Source organism: Protopterus annectens, chromosome 15.part0 (genome assembly GCF_019279795.1).
Source record: "Protopterus annectens isolate FY-2018-M chromosome 15.part0, PAN1.0, whole genome shotgun sequence".
NCBI lineage: Eukaryota > Metazoa > Chordata > Ceratodontiformes > Protopteridae > Protopterus > Protopterus annectens.
In genome coordinates, this window is record NC_056749.1 from 47,881,154 (window position 1) to 47,897,963 (window position 16,810).

Sequence of the window (16,810 nt, forward strand, 5' to 3'; positions counted from 1 at the left end):
CTTCCATTCGTGTGGATCTGTCATATTTCTGCTTAAATTGTCTGCCAGCGTGTTTTCCAATCCTGGCAGGTACTGGGCTTGAAGTTCAATTTGCCATTCCACAGCCAAGTTCCAAAGAGTCATGGCTAGTCTGCACAAGGGGTATGAATGTGTTCCTTCTTGTTTGTTTATGTACCACATTACTGTGGTGTTGTCTGTTCTTATCAGTAATTGCCCTGGATGCAGGAAGCCCTTGAAAGCTGTAAATGCATTTATTACTGCTAGCATTTCTTTTTGATTGATGTGAAGGTGCTTTTCTTTTTGAGACCATATGCCCTGGATGCACCTGTCCGTCATGTGTGCCCCCCAGGCGTAATCTGAGGCGTCTGTTGTGATAACTTGCTTTGCTTGAGGCTTGCAGAATGGGAGGCCTGTGTTTGCTTGGCATGCTTGGGCCCACCATAGAAATTCCTTTTGCAAACATGGGATTATTGGTATTATTGTTTCCAAACTGTGACTGTGTTGAGACCATAGGTTTTTTAGGTACCACTGAAGTTTCCTCATATGCAGCTTTGCACATGGGATTAAAAGAATGCAAGATGCCATGAATCCCAGAGCCTGCAGGATTTTCCTTGCAGTAAGCCTGGTACTTTTTGCTAGTATTTTGAAGTACTGAGATAGTTGTTTTTCTGACGTAAGATAGGCCATCTGGGTGTTTGTGTCCAAGTTGGCACCCAGGAAAGTTATTTTCTGAGATGGTGTTAGCCTTGATTTCTCTTTGTTGATTGTGTATCCCAGAGAATGCAATAACCATGTCACATATGCCAGATGTTCCAGAAGTATGTGTTTGCTGTCCGCTTGGATCAGGCAGTCGTCCAAATAAGGGTAAATTTGTATCCCTTGAAGTCTGCAGTAGGCAATCACTGATGCCAGGCACTTTGTGAATACTCTGGGTGCAGTAGATAAGCCAAAGGGAAATGCAGAGAATTGATAGTGGATTGAACCTGCAAGAAATCTGAGGTATCTTCTGCAGCTTTGTCTGATTGGGACATGCAGGTATGCCTCCTTGAGGTCCAATGTTACCAGCCAAAACTCCTTGCCCAGCATGGGAAGAAGTTGCTGTAATGTGAGCATCTTGAATTTTGTGCAGTAGAAATGTGTTTAGGATGGATAAGTCCAAAATGGGTCTCCAGTTGGTTCCTTTCCTTGGTACCAGAAAAAGTCTTGAATAAAAACCTTGGCCTTGTTCGTGAGTAGGTACCTCTTGAATAGCTCTCATGCTTATGAGCTTTGAAATTTGTAGTTGTGCCTCTGCCCTTTGATTCTGTGGCAGGTTTGGCATGCATCTCATTTTTGGAAGAATGTGAAAATGAAATTTGTAGCCTCTGTTTATAATGTCCAGGATCCATTTGTCTGTTGTGACAATATGCCAATTGGCTGCAAATAATGCTAGCTTTCCTCCCAAAGGTGCTGCCAGCTGAGACGTGCTTGGCATGAAAATGAGGGAGTCATTGGGTTTGCCTTCCTGTATTGTTGTGCACTGTCCTCGCCACCTCTTGGTGCTGGAGTTTGCCATTGTCGTCCTCTATATGATACTTGTGATTGCCCTCTGCCCCTTGTGCGTCTGTATCTACCTCTTTGGGGCTTGTCAGTGGCTGGAAAGGACCAGTTTTGTGAAGGCCAATTTCTGCTAAAATGTGGAGGTTGGACCTGTAAAAAGGCTTTGACAGTTTGCATAGATTTGGCTTTTTCTTCCATTTTCTGTAGTATCTCCTCAGCATTAGTACCAAACAGCACATCCCTTTGTAAAGGAGCATCTAGAAGTTTAGCTTTGACATGATCAGGCAAGTTTTGTTCTCTAAGCCAGGCATGTCTGCGAATGACTGATCCTGTAGCAGCCGCTCTACTTGAAGCCTCTAGTGCATCATAACCACATTGTAAAGTGTGTTTACCCACTTGTTCTGCACTATGCATCATATCCTGTAACTCCTTTAAATCTGGTTGTTCAGGTTGAGACATTTTATTCCTTAATTGTGATAACTGGAACTGTTGATATTTAAGCATATGAAACTGACAATTTAAGGCCCTCATGGCTAGGGTGGCCGAGGTATATACCTTTTTACCCCACCTTTCTAAAGACCTTGACTCCCTTTCTGCTGGAAGTGGATTCTTGGCAGTGGAGGCCTTCAATCCCTTGGGGCCTTGTGAAATGGTTTCAGGGTCAGCATTATGACTTTTGAATAGAAATTGGTGAGAGTTGGGTACTCTGTAATACCTATCAGGTTTGACTGGTGCAGGAGGCAGAGAATCCGGGTTAAGGCAAGCCTCCGAATAAACATCATCAAGTATGTCCAAAACAGGGGTATCGCCAGAGGTCTGTGTTGAGGTAACAAAGAAATTCCCTAAGCCTTTTCTTAGAATCTGAAAAGTCTTGGCCTTCCCAATGGAAGTGTTCCCTCAAGGTGTGCAAGGTTTCCCCAAAGGAAAAATCCTCAGGAGGAGATACAGAAGGGATGGACTGTTCTGCATCCGAATCCTCAAAAGGGGAGTAAGAGTGTTCCTCTGCATCAGAATGTTCTGATAAAATGGATCCCTGATCAGAAGAGGGAGAATCTTCCTCCACTCTGGGTCTCTCTGAAGGGGGTTGAGAACCTCTGATAAGAGTAATTAAATCCTCAGCCATTTTAAGCATCTGTTTTTTAGGCATGGGACCTGGAGATGGGCCCTGTGTAACAGGCCTTTTGGGGTGCCTGGCTGCTTTGGATTTAGTAAAGGCCTTAATGGAAAAGGAAGATGAGGGTCTGAAGACACCATGGGTGGAAGTGGACCTGTCCACATTAGTAGGCTCAACATTAGCAAAGGCTTCGGTGGTTGTAGTCTGGGAAAGGGCCGAGGTCCCAGCGGTCTCGGGTACAGAGGACACCGCCAAAGGAGTGTCGTCGGTAGTCAGGGACTGCAAAGGCGTCTCGCTGAGAACCGGACCACGTGTAGCCTGTTTTGGCGTGGTGTTGGCGGGGACCGCGGGCCTTGCATGTCGGCCCTTTTCCTTGCGTTTTTTGGACAAAACGGTAGTCGGAGTGTCCGTAATCAAAAGCTTTACCAAAATAGTGTTGGGCGAACTCCGCCCGACGCTTAATAGTGCGTTTATTGAAGGTAGCGCAAAAGCGACAGCCCGAGACGTCGTGGTCTGGGCCTAAACAAGGTATGCAGAGGGAATGGAAATCCTTATGCGGTATTTGCTTGCCACAAGAAATACAATTATTAACTTTTTCTGACATCGGTCTGAGGCAAGAAAAGGTTCCCCAACGGGGTACTTAGCTTTAATGAAGACTTCGGTTTCCAAAATTTTCGTAATTCAGGAGCTGGCTGACTGGCACTTGCGAACTGCTTCTGCTTCGGGCACCGCGCGGCAAAAAAGACTGAAGAACATGGCGTTGGCTGTGTCTTATATACTCTGGCCTCACTGACGTCAGAAGAGAAAGCGACGACAACCGACGCTGGACCAAGACTTTGGAATTCGGCCGACCGAGGGACCGCCTGACGGCAGAAAACCCATCTGTGATTACTGCAGCTGTATGCACGATGAACATCAGGTATTCCTTCAGACCATTATAATATCTGTCCTGATTCTGTACCCCAGGAAGACTTGGTCCAGGGAGGGGTTTAGGATGGATTTGAGGAAGCTGATGGTGAAAGCCAGAGACTGCAGAACAGAAATGACTGTCTGAAAATGCTTCTGTAGGGTACTGTAACAGTCTGCCTGGATCAGGTCGTCGTCCAGGTATGGGAAAATCTGTATCCCTATTACCATGCAATAGGCTTCCACTGGAGCCTGACACTCGGTGAATACCCTTGGAGGAGTAGATAGTCCAAAGGGTAAAGCAGAGAATTGAAAATGTGAGGAACCCACAGAGAAGTGCAAGTTCTTCCTGTATTTGGGCCGGAAGAGGATATGCAGGATGGCCAAAGTGGTCAAAAATGCCTGAGGCATTAAAAAAGCATGGAGTAAAAACCCTTTCCCTTTTCTAATGCAAGGACTGGTTGGACAATCCCTTGAGAGAGGAGGCTGTCCAATACTGGTTGGAATAATGGCAACTGGTCCTTTGGTGGCTGTGGGATGCCTCTTAAGAGTGAAGGAATGGCCCAAGTCACGAAGTAACCTTTTTTTATGACTGACAAGACCCACTTGTCTGAGGTAATGCTTTTCCAGAAAGGGAGACGGTGAGACAGTCTCTAGGAAAGGGGTATAGATTTGGAGGGGGAGGAGGCAGGCAGTCACAGACTGGCTGCCTTGTTCTGAAGCTAAGGTTTCTGGGTTGGTGTCTGGAAAGACCTGGTCGCTGCTGTTTTCTGGAACTCTCTTTGCCCCTTGCAGAAGGAGGACGAGCTGAATGTTTTCTAATATATTGGGTCTTAGTAGGGTAATTTCTGTAGAATTTAGGAAATGATGACACAAACAAATGTTTCAAATCCTGAAAATCTTTCCCCTTCTCTTGAAGGTTTTGAAAAGTTCTGCCACTTGGGCCCTCAAACAAGGCAGTATCGCCCAGGGGGGCATCTAGAAGTTTAGCCCTTGATATCATCAGGGACGGGTTGTAGCCTCAACCAAGAGTACCTTCTCAGCACTTAATTCCATCCGATTGAGTGTCTAGTCACTTGTGAGGACAAGGAGATCATGTTAGAGATTTGTGACTGTGGCCGAATCAGGAAGGTCATCAAAGAGCATTAAAGCTTGAGTCAAAAGGGCCAAAGAGTACTTTGATATATGTGTCTGGTAGTGGATGGCCCTAAATGTCAAACTGGCAGAGGTATACACCTTCTTGCCAATCCTCTCCATAGTTTTGCTCTCCTTAGAAGGTAGGACAAAGGTAGAGGGAAGCAGTCTGGAGGGTTTGTCTGCAGAGACAGAACTGGTACCAGGATTTGCAGCACGGTATTTTATTGGAAATTTTGCCCCTTCTGGGTCTTTATAAAATCTGTCAGGCCTTCTAGGCGTAGGGGGTTGGGATTCAGGATTTTTAGTAGCGGCAGAGAAGGTGTCTAAGAAGGCTGGTAGGACTGGCATTGAACAAACACAGAGAAAGCTTGCCAATTAGGCAAGCAGTCAGGTTGTGAAGTCACATGCTTGGTTTTCAGTTTCTTTTTTAAAAAAAGTCCTAAGGAGGGCCTAGGTTCAGAAGCCTCACTAGCAGTGGAAGGACCCGTCTGTATATCCGCAGAGAGCAGAGGTTCCTCCTCATCGTAGGCATCAGACATCTACATTACCTCAACAGACGTGCTTTTAGACCTTGGTTTTGTGGCCTCCGTAATGGTACCCGTTATACCAGAGTCTGCTGGTTCCGTACGTTCCTCCAGCAGTACCTCGGCCACAGGGGGAACGTCAGATGGAAGAGGTGCAGCAGTAGTCTCAGGCCTGGTGCAACTTAGGCCTTCTTTTCCGGTGGCTTGACAGTATGGCCAGACAGCCCTTCCATCGCAAGAGCAAGACCTTTGAGTCATTGATTCTCTAGATAGATATTAAGGGTTTCTGCAGACAACTGTAAAGAGTCTTTGGAATGAAGGCTTGACAAATTGTGCAGGCCTTATGATTGTGGTTGGGCGCTAGGCAGAATAGACAGGTCGTGGGTATCCTTATAAGGGATCGGACGTCCACACTTACACTTTCCTTTACTGGATGACATGAACTTAGGCAGGCATGCAGTGACCAAGAAAAATGCCCCAATGTGGTACTTAACTTTAAATCACTGGATCCAAAGGCAGAGACAGCAGGATGAGCTGACGTTCGATTGGAGACACAGAAGTGCTGAGGAAGTTATGTGCAGATGTCACTTTTATGGCCCATGCACCCTATGGCCAACATCAGCTGTCCCACATACCTTGCAGTGACTAAAGCTTTTGTATACTGGCCGGATGTTTGGGTCACTAGACAAAGGCTAACCCAAAGGTTATGAATACTGTAACATGAGAACAGAAGGACATGCATACATACAGACATAGACACACACACAGAACTCTTCTACTTTCATGCATGCATTCACTCACATGCAGACAGAAACACACACTTTTTTCGGTTTCCTTGACTTTTATTTTACACTTGCTAAACAGCAAAAACATTGCTTAGCGAGTGCCAAACAGCTTGATCGATCTCACTGCTCACTCTCTCATACACACAGTCTCTTCTTCTTTCACATACTGTACATTCTGCTTTCATGCATGCATTCACTCATATACACTCAAACACATTAACTTTTTCGTTTCACTCTGTGCCTGGTGGCCCAGTACCAAATGGTCCACGGCCCGGTGGTTGGGGACCGCTGCTGTTAACTGCTCACCATCTTGGCCATACCCCCTTGAACTTTCAATGTTCACAGTCATCGACAGTGTGAGCTGAGGGTCAGGAAATCTCTAAGGGCTATTAACCTTCTGCATTAAAATTTACTTATGGCTTCAGCCATGGTGAAATGAATGCAAATAAAGACATTTTGCTGCAAATCAACAAAAAGAATCGCTAAAAGGTAAGATGGAGAGAACTGTACACACATTTCTCTTCCGGTGACCTGGAGATGTGTGACATTCAAAATGGTGAGTAAAAGTGAAGAGAAGGTTTACCAAAAAGTACAGTTGTGTACCTACCATAAATGTAAATGTTAGAGTTTATTCACTGTTGCAGTCATTACTCTTGGGTTATCTTGCTGGCAGGCTACCCGCAGTCGGCCTGAATTCCAAAGTCTTGGTCCGGCGTCGGTTGCTGTCTCCTCTTCCCTGATGTCAGTGCGCCAGGGGTATAAAAGATGCAGCCGATGCCATTTTCTTCAGTTTTTCTTGCCCCAGATGTCAGGTGCCCCCAATAGGGTAGGCTAAATAGATTATCCCAATCAACATGCATGCACTAAAATAAACATTTCCTTCATCTACAAGCAAATACACCACATAGGTAGTATAAAATAGAGAAGTACAGATAAGACCCAGCAAATGAAAGGGGGATGGTGGGAGGGTAACCTGGACTGCAACAGTGAATACACACGAACATCTACATTTATGGTAGGTACACAACTGTACTATGTTCATTGTGTTTCACTGTTGCAGTCATTACTCTTGGGTTGAATCCCAAAGCTGAGGAAGGGTGGCTGGGTTAAATAGGATTAGGAGAGGCTATGAGGCCCTGCAGAACTGTAGTGGCAAAGCCTGCTCTGGATTTAGAGTAGAGAGGTAAGTGATAGTGCTTTGTAAAAGTGTGCACTGAACTCCAAGTTGCAGCCTCTAAGACATACTCTTCATACTTGGTACTCTTCTGAGGAAGGCTGCAGAGGTGGCTGCTGCTCTGGTAGAATGTGGCCTAATGCCCTTAGGCACTGATTTGCCATGCTGTGAATAACAGAAACGAATGCAATAGCCTATCCATTTTGAAATAGTCTGTTTTGAGATAGCCTTTTCTTGTGATCCTGCAGCATATGCCACTAAAAGTTGCTCAGCCTTTCTGAAAGCTTTAGTTCTGTCCAAGTAGAAGCGTAGCTGTGTATGTCCAAAGAATGCAGAAGTCTCTCACCCTTGTTCTGTGGGTTTGGATAAAAGGTAGGTAAGTGAATGGTTTGGTTAAGGGCCACACACTGGATACCACCTTAGGCATAAATGTAGGGTTCGTCTTCAGAGAAACCCTGTCTGGATGGAAAATGATAAAAGGTTCCACAGCCATGAGTGCCATAATTGAGGTCCCATGCAGGTGTTGGAGGTCTCATGTTTTTGGCCCCTCTGTGGTACTGCCTTATTAAAGGATGAGAAAAGATAGGTGGTTCCGTATTGTAATGGGCTGAAATGGCAGAGGCATGAATCTTAATTGATGAAAAGGATAGGCCTTTGTCCAGCATCTCAGTTAAGTATTGTAAAATCTGAGGAATATTTGGTACTAACGTGTCAATTCCTTGTTCCTGGTTCAAAGTACGGAATCTCTTCCATTTTTCTGCATAAGATTTTCTGGTACTGGGCCTCCTGGCCTCCAAGATAACATCCATGACAGCTTTGGAGAGAGGAGTTTTCTGAATGGTTATATTATCCGGCATGCTGCCAGATTTAAGGTCCTGAGTTGGCTGTGCAGGATCTGATTGTTTTGTTGGGTCAGTAAGTGAGAAGTTTGAGGAAATGTCCAGGCTGGACCTTGAGACAAGTTCTTTAGGATTGGGTACCAGTGCTGGTGTGGCCAGTCTGGGGCAATCAGAATCATTTTTGGCTTCTCTTGTCTGACCTTCAGGATTACCTTGGGGAGGCGAGGCAGTGGAGGAAAGGCATATACTGTTAGGTTTTTCCAGCTGAAGGATAGGGCACCTACTTTCCATGCTTGCTTGTGATAAATCCTTGTGCAGAATCTCTGTAGTTGGTAGTTGTGAGGGGAGGCAAATAGATCTATGTCTGGGCATCCCCATTTCCTGGTTATCATGCTGAAGACTTGTGGATCCAGTTTCCACTCGTGGGGATCCATGAGGTTTCTGCTTAGTTCATCCGCCAGAGTATTTACTTTTCTTGGCAGGAATTGTGCTTGCAGGTGAACTTGATAAGTCAATGCTGTGTCCCACAAAGTCATGGCTTGTCTGCAGAGGGGGTAGGAATGTGTGCTTCCCTGCTTGTTTATGTACCACATGACTGTAGTATTGTCCGTCTTTATCAGTAGTTGTCCTGGATGAAGTAGATCCTTGAAAGCTGTCAGGACATTTTGAACAGCTAGCATCTCTTTTTGATTGATATTAAGATGCATCTGGCTTGCGGGCCATGTGCCCTGAATACATTTTCCTGCCATGTGGGCACCCCAGGCATAATCTGATGCATCTGTTGTTAGTGTCTGCCTGGCTGTGGGTAAGGTGAATGGCTGTCCCCATGCTGTGGTGACAGGCCTGTGCCCACCATCGAAACTCCTGTTGCAGGCAGGGAATGAGGGTAATTAATGTTTCCAGGCTGTGGCAATGTTAAGTCCAAACACTTTTTAGATACCATTGTAGTTTCCTCATATGCAGTCTGGCATATGGAATTAGCAGAATGCAGGATGCCATGAAGGCCAAAGCCTGGAGAATATTTCTTGCAGATAACTGGGTCTTTGTTGGCAACATTTTGAAGTAAGAAGTCAGCTGCCCTTGTTTGTCTGGTGTGAGATAAGCCATCTGGGCAGTTGTATTTAAGCTTGCACCCAGGAATATTATCTCTTGAGAGGGTATTAGTTTTGATTTCTTTTCGTTTACTGTGTACCCTAGGCAAATTAGTAATCTTTTTACAAACGCCAGATGCTTTAGTAGAATGTCTTTTTCTCTGCTTGAATAAGGCAGTCGTCCAAGTAAGGGTATATTTGAATTCCTCTTTGTCTGCAAAATGCAGTTACTGGTGCCAGGCATTTTGTGAAGACCCTGGGTGCAGTAGATAAGCCAAAGGGCAGTGCAGATAATTGGTAGTGCATTGAGCCAGCTATGAATCTGAGGTATCTTCTGCAAGATTGTCTGATTGGGACATGCAGGTATGCCTCTTTTAGGTCCAAAGTTACGAGCCAAGCCTTCTTGCCCAGCATGGGCAGTAGTTGCTGCAGAGTCAACATTTTGAATTTTGGAACGTCCAGGAATGTGTTTAGAATAGACAGGTCCAGTACTGGTCCCAGTCTTTGTCTTTTCTGGGCACCAAGAAAAGTCTTGAGTAAAATCCTTGTCCTTGCTCTTGTTGTGGTACTTGTTGAATGGCCCTCATGTCCATGAGGGATGAAACTTGCTTTTGTGCCTCTTCCCATTGATTGTGTGGCAGGTCTGGCATACCTTTTGCCCTTGGCAGGGTGTGAAAGTGGAACCTGTAGTCCTGAGACACTATGTTCAAGACCCATTTGTCCTGGGTAATCATGTGCCAATTTGGTGAAAAAAGTGCTAGTTTTCCCCCTAAGGGGGGCTGCCAAAAGATAAGTGCTTGGTTCTGGCAGAGGAAAGTCATTGGGACTGTTTCCTGTATGGTTGTGATTTGTCTTCTCTGCTTTTGGAGGTAGAAGCACCCCATTGTTTAGGCCTGTATGAGCCTTGGGGCTGGGATCTGCCTCTGGGGCATGTGTATCTGCCTCTTTGTGGCCTGTCTGACACTGAAAAGGACCAATTCTTTGAAGGCCAGTTTCTGCTAAATCTGGGTGGCTGTACCTGTAGGAAATCCTTAACTGTCTGCATGGATTTCGCTTTATCCTCAATTTTCTTCAACACCTCTTCTGCCTTAACACCAAACAAAGTATCATGCTGTAGTGGAGCATCCAATAGTTTTGCTTTAACATGATCAGGCAGATTCTGTTCCTTTAACCAAGCATGCCTTCTAATGACAGAACCCTAACAGCGGCCCTGCAAGAGGCCTCCAGTGAATCAAAACCACATTGCAAAGTATGCTTTCCCACTTGTTCAGCTGCATGCAATAAATCCTGCATTTCCTTGTTATCAGAACATTCAGAATTTGTCAACATTTTCTGTTTAAGCAGTGACATTAAGTATTGCTGATATTTAAGCATATGAAACTGACAATTTAAAGCCCTTACAGCCAAGGTAGCAGAAGTGTAAACTTTTTTCCCCCATCTGTCCAGTGCCCTAGAATCCCTATCAGAGGGGACAGGGTTTTCTGCTGTGGAAGCCTTGACCCCTTTGGGACCCTGAGATACAGTTTCTGGGTCAGCAGCAGGGTTTTTTTATAGAAATTTATGAGAGTCTGGAACCCTGTAGTATCTGTCTGGCTTAGCAGGTGCAGGGGGTAAAGAGTCAGGAGACAAGCCGGACTCTGAAAATACATCATCTACAATGTCTAGAACAGGTGGAATAGCAAGAGGTCTGTGCTGAGGTATTAAAAGAAAGTCTCTGAGCCTTTTCTTAGATTCTGAGTAATCTTGGCTCTCCCAGTGAAAATGCTCCCTCATGGTATGCAGGGTTTCCCCAAAAGAATAATCCTCAGGAGGAGAGGCTGAAGGAATAGATTCTTCAGCATCAGAATCCTCATAGGGAGGAAAAGAGTATCCCTGTTCAGAAGAGGAGTCAGAGGAAATTGAAACCTGATCCGAAGAGTCATATTCTGTCTCTTGCCTAGACCTCTTATCAGGAGGGGGATGGGAACCCCTGATCAAAGTAATAAGGTCTTCGGCCATTTTAAGCATCTGTTTCTTAGGCATGGAAGTCTGTCCAGGAGAATGCTGTACTTGTTTCTTTGTCTTTAAAGCTGTTTTAGTCTTTGAAGCTGAGGAAGGCTTGACATATAATTGCGTAGGTCTGAAAACACCCTCAGAAGCCGATGCCTGCTCAGCGGCTCTGGACCCATCTGAGTACCCAGAGGCCTAGTCAGCTCCACGTGGGAGTCGGAAGTGGCCTGTGGCTCTGAGGTAGCGGGCGTCTGGGGCTGCGAAAAGTGCCTCACTGAGAACCGGTGACTGGCCTAGTGGGGGCCTCGTCGTCGGTTTTGGACCTCGGATGATTGTCCTTTTCCTTGGCTTTTTATAAACTCCGGTCATCGGCTGTTCCGACGGCATTATATAATTAAACCTTCGGTCAAAGTAATGAAAGGCAAAATCGTACCGCTTAAGAATGCGTTGGTTAAATCTAGCACAAAACCGACAGCTAGCAACGTCGTGATCAGGGCCTAGGCAAAGAATACAGTAAGAATGAAAATTCTTATGAGGTATTTGCTTCCCACAAGAAATACAATTGTTAACTTTTTCTGACATTGGTCTAGAGCAAGAAAAAAAGTTTCCCCAATCGGGTACTTAGCTTTAATGAAGACTTCGGATCTGAAATTCGATTTTGAAAATCTCAGGAGTCGGCCGACCGGCACTTGCTAACTGCTTTTGCTTCGGGCACCGCGCAGCAAGAAAGACTGAAGAAAATGGCGTCGGCTGCATCTTTTATACCCCTGGCGCACTGACGTCAGGGAAGAGGCGACAGCAACCGACGCCGGACCAGGACTTTGGAATTCAGGCTGACTCCGGGCAGCCTGCTAGCAGGATAACCCAAGAGTAATGACTGCAACAGTGAAACACAAACATCAGGATATAGAAATAAGCCATGTACCTGCATCAGTATATGACAGAATGACTCCTGTGTTAGTACCTAAAGAGAAAAAAAGCCACCGCTTTCACAATTATAGATTAGGGAATGACACACAAATGCCGACTTACTGTTACACTGACTCACCACAAAGGTTAGGTAAAATGATAATGTCTTACTTGAGTATTTGTTGATCACACCAACATTTAGTCCTAAGAGTTTTTAAGCCTTTTTTCTTCCATCATTAAATGTGTACATTTTTCTTACAATGCCAGAAAGAAATCTGGCAAATTTAAGTGGTTTGGAAAAAATTGCAGTCGTCCTGACTCAGTAAGTTGACGTGTTAAGACTTTTTTTTTAAACAAGTCATACAAAATGAACCCAGTAAAAACAATCTGCAGATGTAGTAATGCCAGAGTTCCAACACAATAAGATTTAGATCAGCACTGCTGCACATACTCAAACCTGATATATACTTCAAGTAGTCAGAAAGCTGAGGATCTGAGTCATGTTCTACATTGACGACAGAGACCTCCAAAAAGACGCTACTAAATATATTATATCAAATTATTTTATAGGACTGCTGAAACATTCATGGGGTGAATGTCACTGCATGACTAACGCACTTTTTTGTGCACCGTATCATGCCTTAAATGTTTGAAGACTTTACTTTACGGCCTGTACTCTGATTATTACATATTTTTAAATTATTAGATATTTTTTTAATTAAAATAGGATCTTTAATGTTCATGTAATATGAATATGTTTATTTACATTTATATTTTTGTTTAAATTTGTATTTAAGTGGATAACAGTGTAATAATTTTTATGATTTTTTTTTTGGGGGGGGGGTTATCCTGTTATGATTTTGAGACTATGTTTACATTAATGGATTCCTTTTAAGTCATGAAAGACCAACTGGTTTGCATGCAAGAAAGTGATGCTATCATGATGATGATTTAGAAGTAGTCGTAAACTCAATCAAAGAATTTTGTTTGAAACCTCAATGGTGACCTGTGCAACTGTTTTCTTAATTCCCATTGCATTACTTTAGCTGTTTGATTATATGCTCTTTGTAACGCTCACTTTGTTTTTACTGGTTATTACTTTATGGCCTGCTTTATCTTGTGCACTTTATCATCAATAATCATCTTCTGTTAATCTGTCTTATAAAGCTTTTCTCCCTGGCTATCTTCTGAAAACTGGGTCAGCCCAACAGGGCTAATCAAAACTTAAGTACATACATGTGTAACTAAAGGAATGCTTTCTAAATTTCTGTGTACATAATATTTTGTAACTAACCTAAAGGTGGTGGCTGTCCTCTAATGACACCATTCTTTGTCTTTTCTTCCCATTCAAGAACTTCTTTGTATATCAGCTCTGAAAGAAAATGAAACAAGAAATTACATTTTTTTTTTCGAATTTCGAAATTACAAGAGAAAATACAATCTGTCTAGACACACATCAACCCCCCCCCCCCCATCTTTCATTTATCATTTGTTAAATGGGTCCTTAGTCCCTTTTCAACCATGCTGCAGGGGAATAAAATTTATGTTTACACACACAAACGTGTGCAATACACTACATTCATTTAACATATATTATTACAATGTATGTTTACACACACAAACTTGTAATACACTACATTAATTTAACATATATTAGAGTAACTGTCAGTCTGAAGAAAATTTTACTGAGCAATTTACTACAAGTATCCAACAAAAAAGGGAACAGATTAAATCTAATCATGACAAAACATGGCATTTTAAGTTGGGTGGGACAATAAGGCTGATTAAAACTTTGAAAATCCAGGACAGTAACGGTGTTTTTTATTCATCAATTAGACTGATGTAAGAACACCAAAAATAATGCAGTCTGTTCACAGACAGGTAGACTTCGATATACAACACACTAATAATGCAGAGCTGTATACAGAAATTGGAGTAGGAAACATACAGACCTTCCTCCTACCTTCACTCATCTTTTGCTTATCTTATGTCTACAAGTACTTGCATCTCTAGCATGAAAGCAACAATGCTCATAAATGTTGCTGCCCTTATGTTGGCGGCATATGCCACTGAATACAAAAACAAATTTTCCCCATGCCATGCTCAGTTACTCATGTGAGGAACAAAAATAATCACACCTCAATAACAAAAACATATGTACTATAACTGTATGCATTACTGGAAGCAGAACAGAAAAGGAGAAGACTAAAGGGAGAAGTAAGTGGTTAGCATATTGTTGCAACTGTCTCACCTATGAAAATGTAGAGTCATGATGAGTGCTTTTATACAGCTCTTCATTCTTTGAGGAGAATGACTACATCAGTACAAGTGTGTTCCCAAGTACAGCCTCACCCCGATATGGATAAGCAGCTATTAAAGAAGAGCACTGCTTCTTGACTCTCAAACCTATAGTACTTGCTGAATACGAAGGCAAGTCCATGTGGAAAGGCTTTTAGGTTTTGGAAAAGCTGGAGGAGGAAGCAATCCTTGTGGGCTGAATGTTGACAGCCTCAACTGTGATGATATCAAATAAATACAGTGTGCAAGCCGCCTGCAATAGTTTTTTCATAAAATGGATGCCTTGTGTCTTGCACATGCATATCAAAACTCAGATTTTCCTTTCCATAGTCTGATCAAATAAAGCCAAAGTTGCCCGTGTATGACCATCTTTCCTCTGTATAGGGACAAAGCAGTGGAAGACTAACAGATTCAAAAGGAATAATGAGACGGAATAATGAGACCACTTAGACAAAGGATGAATTCGTTCACACACAGAGACTATCCAATTTACTTTATACTGCCGATGATACCCTGTATGTTAAGTGATTAATGCCACCAGTGCTGTGGCATGAAACGTTAAATGCCACCATGCTGGAGGCTTTGCTGACTCTGTATGGCAAGTATAAATACTGACAAAATTTGTTACAATACCAAAAACACTCGGCTCACAAATGGAAATGAGTAATCACAACACGCTTTAGAACCACAAGACATGGTGGTTGCTCTCTCCCCAACTTAAACAGTCACACAAATGTGCCTTGCCTGGCTGCAAATGAATAACATACACACACACACAAATACATAAATAGATAAAAAATAAACTCCAACACAGAACTGACTTTCCACAGTACAAGCCAAATGTTAAGCTGAAATATACTCTACAGTGTTTTCAGTTTCACCTGTTGCAATCTGACGTTAGAGCATACATGCTTCTGTTTCCTCCAACCTTGCCATATCTTTCTATGTTTGTGCTTCTATTTGAGAAAGTCTGAGAGGTGGGAAGATGACATAGACCTGAAGTTAGTGTGAGAAGCCTGGGAATAGCAACCCTTGCCAAAACATATAAAAATGCACCTATAGCATCAAAAGGAAGCTGATGAACAATTACAAATAATTATTTATAATAAAATATTTATAAGAAAATAATTATAACAGTTTGGGGCAGAGAAGATATTTTCAGCAGTCACTACTGTCAGCCACTAAGCAGATAAAGAGATAAAAATTCAGGTACAAGTACAGATCACCAACAGTTTAATATGCTAGTAACAAATATCAGGCCGTGACTAAATGTAAATCTAAGCAACTCTAAAAAAAATCCAGGCAAGAAAACAAGAAACAAGTCTCTGTAAACACAATTAGACAAACTGTGCTTAAAAAAAACCCACCACAACTATCGCTTCTGCCCTCAAGGCACTACTTCAAGTTGAACCTGAAAAAGCACAGTGGTGCAGGAAAGTAAAGAAAACCAACTCAAGACAGCTAACAAAGTGCCATTCATCTAACTGAACATTTTACCTCTAATATGAGGCCTTCTTCAGAAACAAAATTGAAGTCATCTCCACATTAAACAGGCAAAAGCACTAAAACCTTAAACTGACTGGTTCCCTTCTTTGCTACTTAAACTGTCAGTTGATTCTAACAGAACACTTTACTCTTGCTTACTTTTGGATTCCAGGGTTTTATTTTTGATTTGATGCCCAGGAGTGACAGACCCATTGGCCTGGGCATTGAGGTTATCATTTGCTAGATGTGAGGCTGACTTTAATGAAAACATAGTATCTGACCGAAGCTGCTTTTCTACATCATGCAGTTCTGATGCTAAGGAATGAGTGGTGACAAGATAAATTAAGAATACTCATCTGAAAACAAACTTTATATGGTTGTCACAACACAAGAATTATATATGCAGACAATTTTTTGACTAAATGTGAACAGTTAGAAAGAAAAAAGTACTGCGTCACAACACAAGAATTATATATGCAGACAATTTTTTGAGTAAATGTGAACAGTTAGAAAGAAAAAAAGTACTGCATCATTTTCCCATACAATGGTTAAAGTTATGTTTGAAAAAAAATAGAGTTAGGATGTACAAAGGTGGGTTTTCAACAAAGGAACTGATTTTTAACATATTTAATAAGAAAGTGACAATGAAAGACCTCTGTGTGTCGAGCCTAAATGAAAGACTAACAAAAAGCTGAAGAAATAAGATTTTAAGAAAGGAAATAAGAGTTGAAGAATGCTGCCCTAACCGTGACCCAGACAATTCACATTACAGTAGCAGACCCAGAGCCCAAGTAGTCAGCTGGCACAGCTAAGAAGGAGAGGCATTTTTGCAAGACATTCCAGCCTAGGAAAGGGGAGAGAGTCCCTGGCAAGGGTTATAGCCCACAGGAGTTCTACAACTCTGCTGCAATGGGGATGCAGACCAGTAAAGAATCAGTGGCACTATCTACCCTGACACCTTTGCACAACAGGCATGGAGTGGAAACTGAAGTAGGGCATAAAAAAATATCCCAAAAGCCT

General features: G+C 42.9%; 1 long non-coding RNA gene across 1 annotated transcript in view; it reads right to left on the reverse strand.

Moving 5' to 3' along the window:
- LOC122789997 overlaps positions 1 to 13,381 on the reverse strand; it is a 114,570-nt gene extending 101,189 nt beyond the window's left edge. Inside the window, exon 1 of the long non-coding RNA XR_006362903.1 lies at positions 13,302 to 13,381. This is a non-coding gene — a long non-coding RNA (uncharacterized LOC122789997). The remainder of the gene's footprint in view (positions 1 to 13,301) is intronic.
- Positions 13,382 to 16,810: the final 3,429 nt, after the last annotated feature.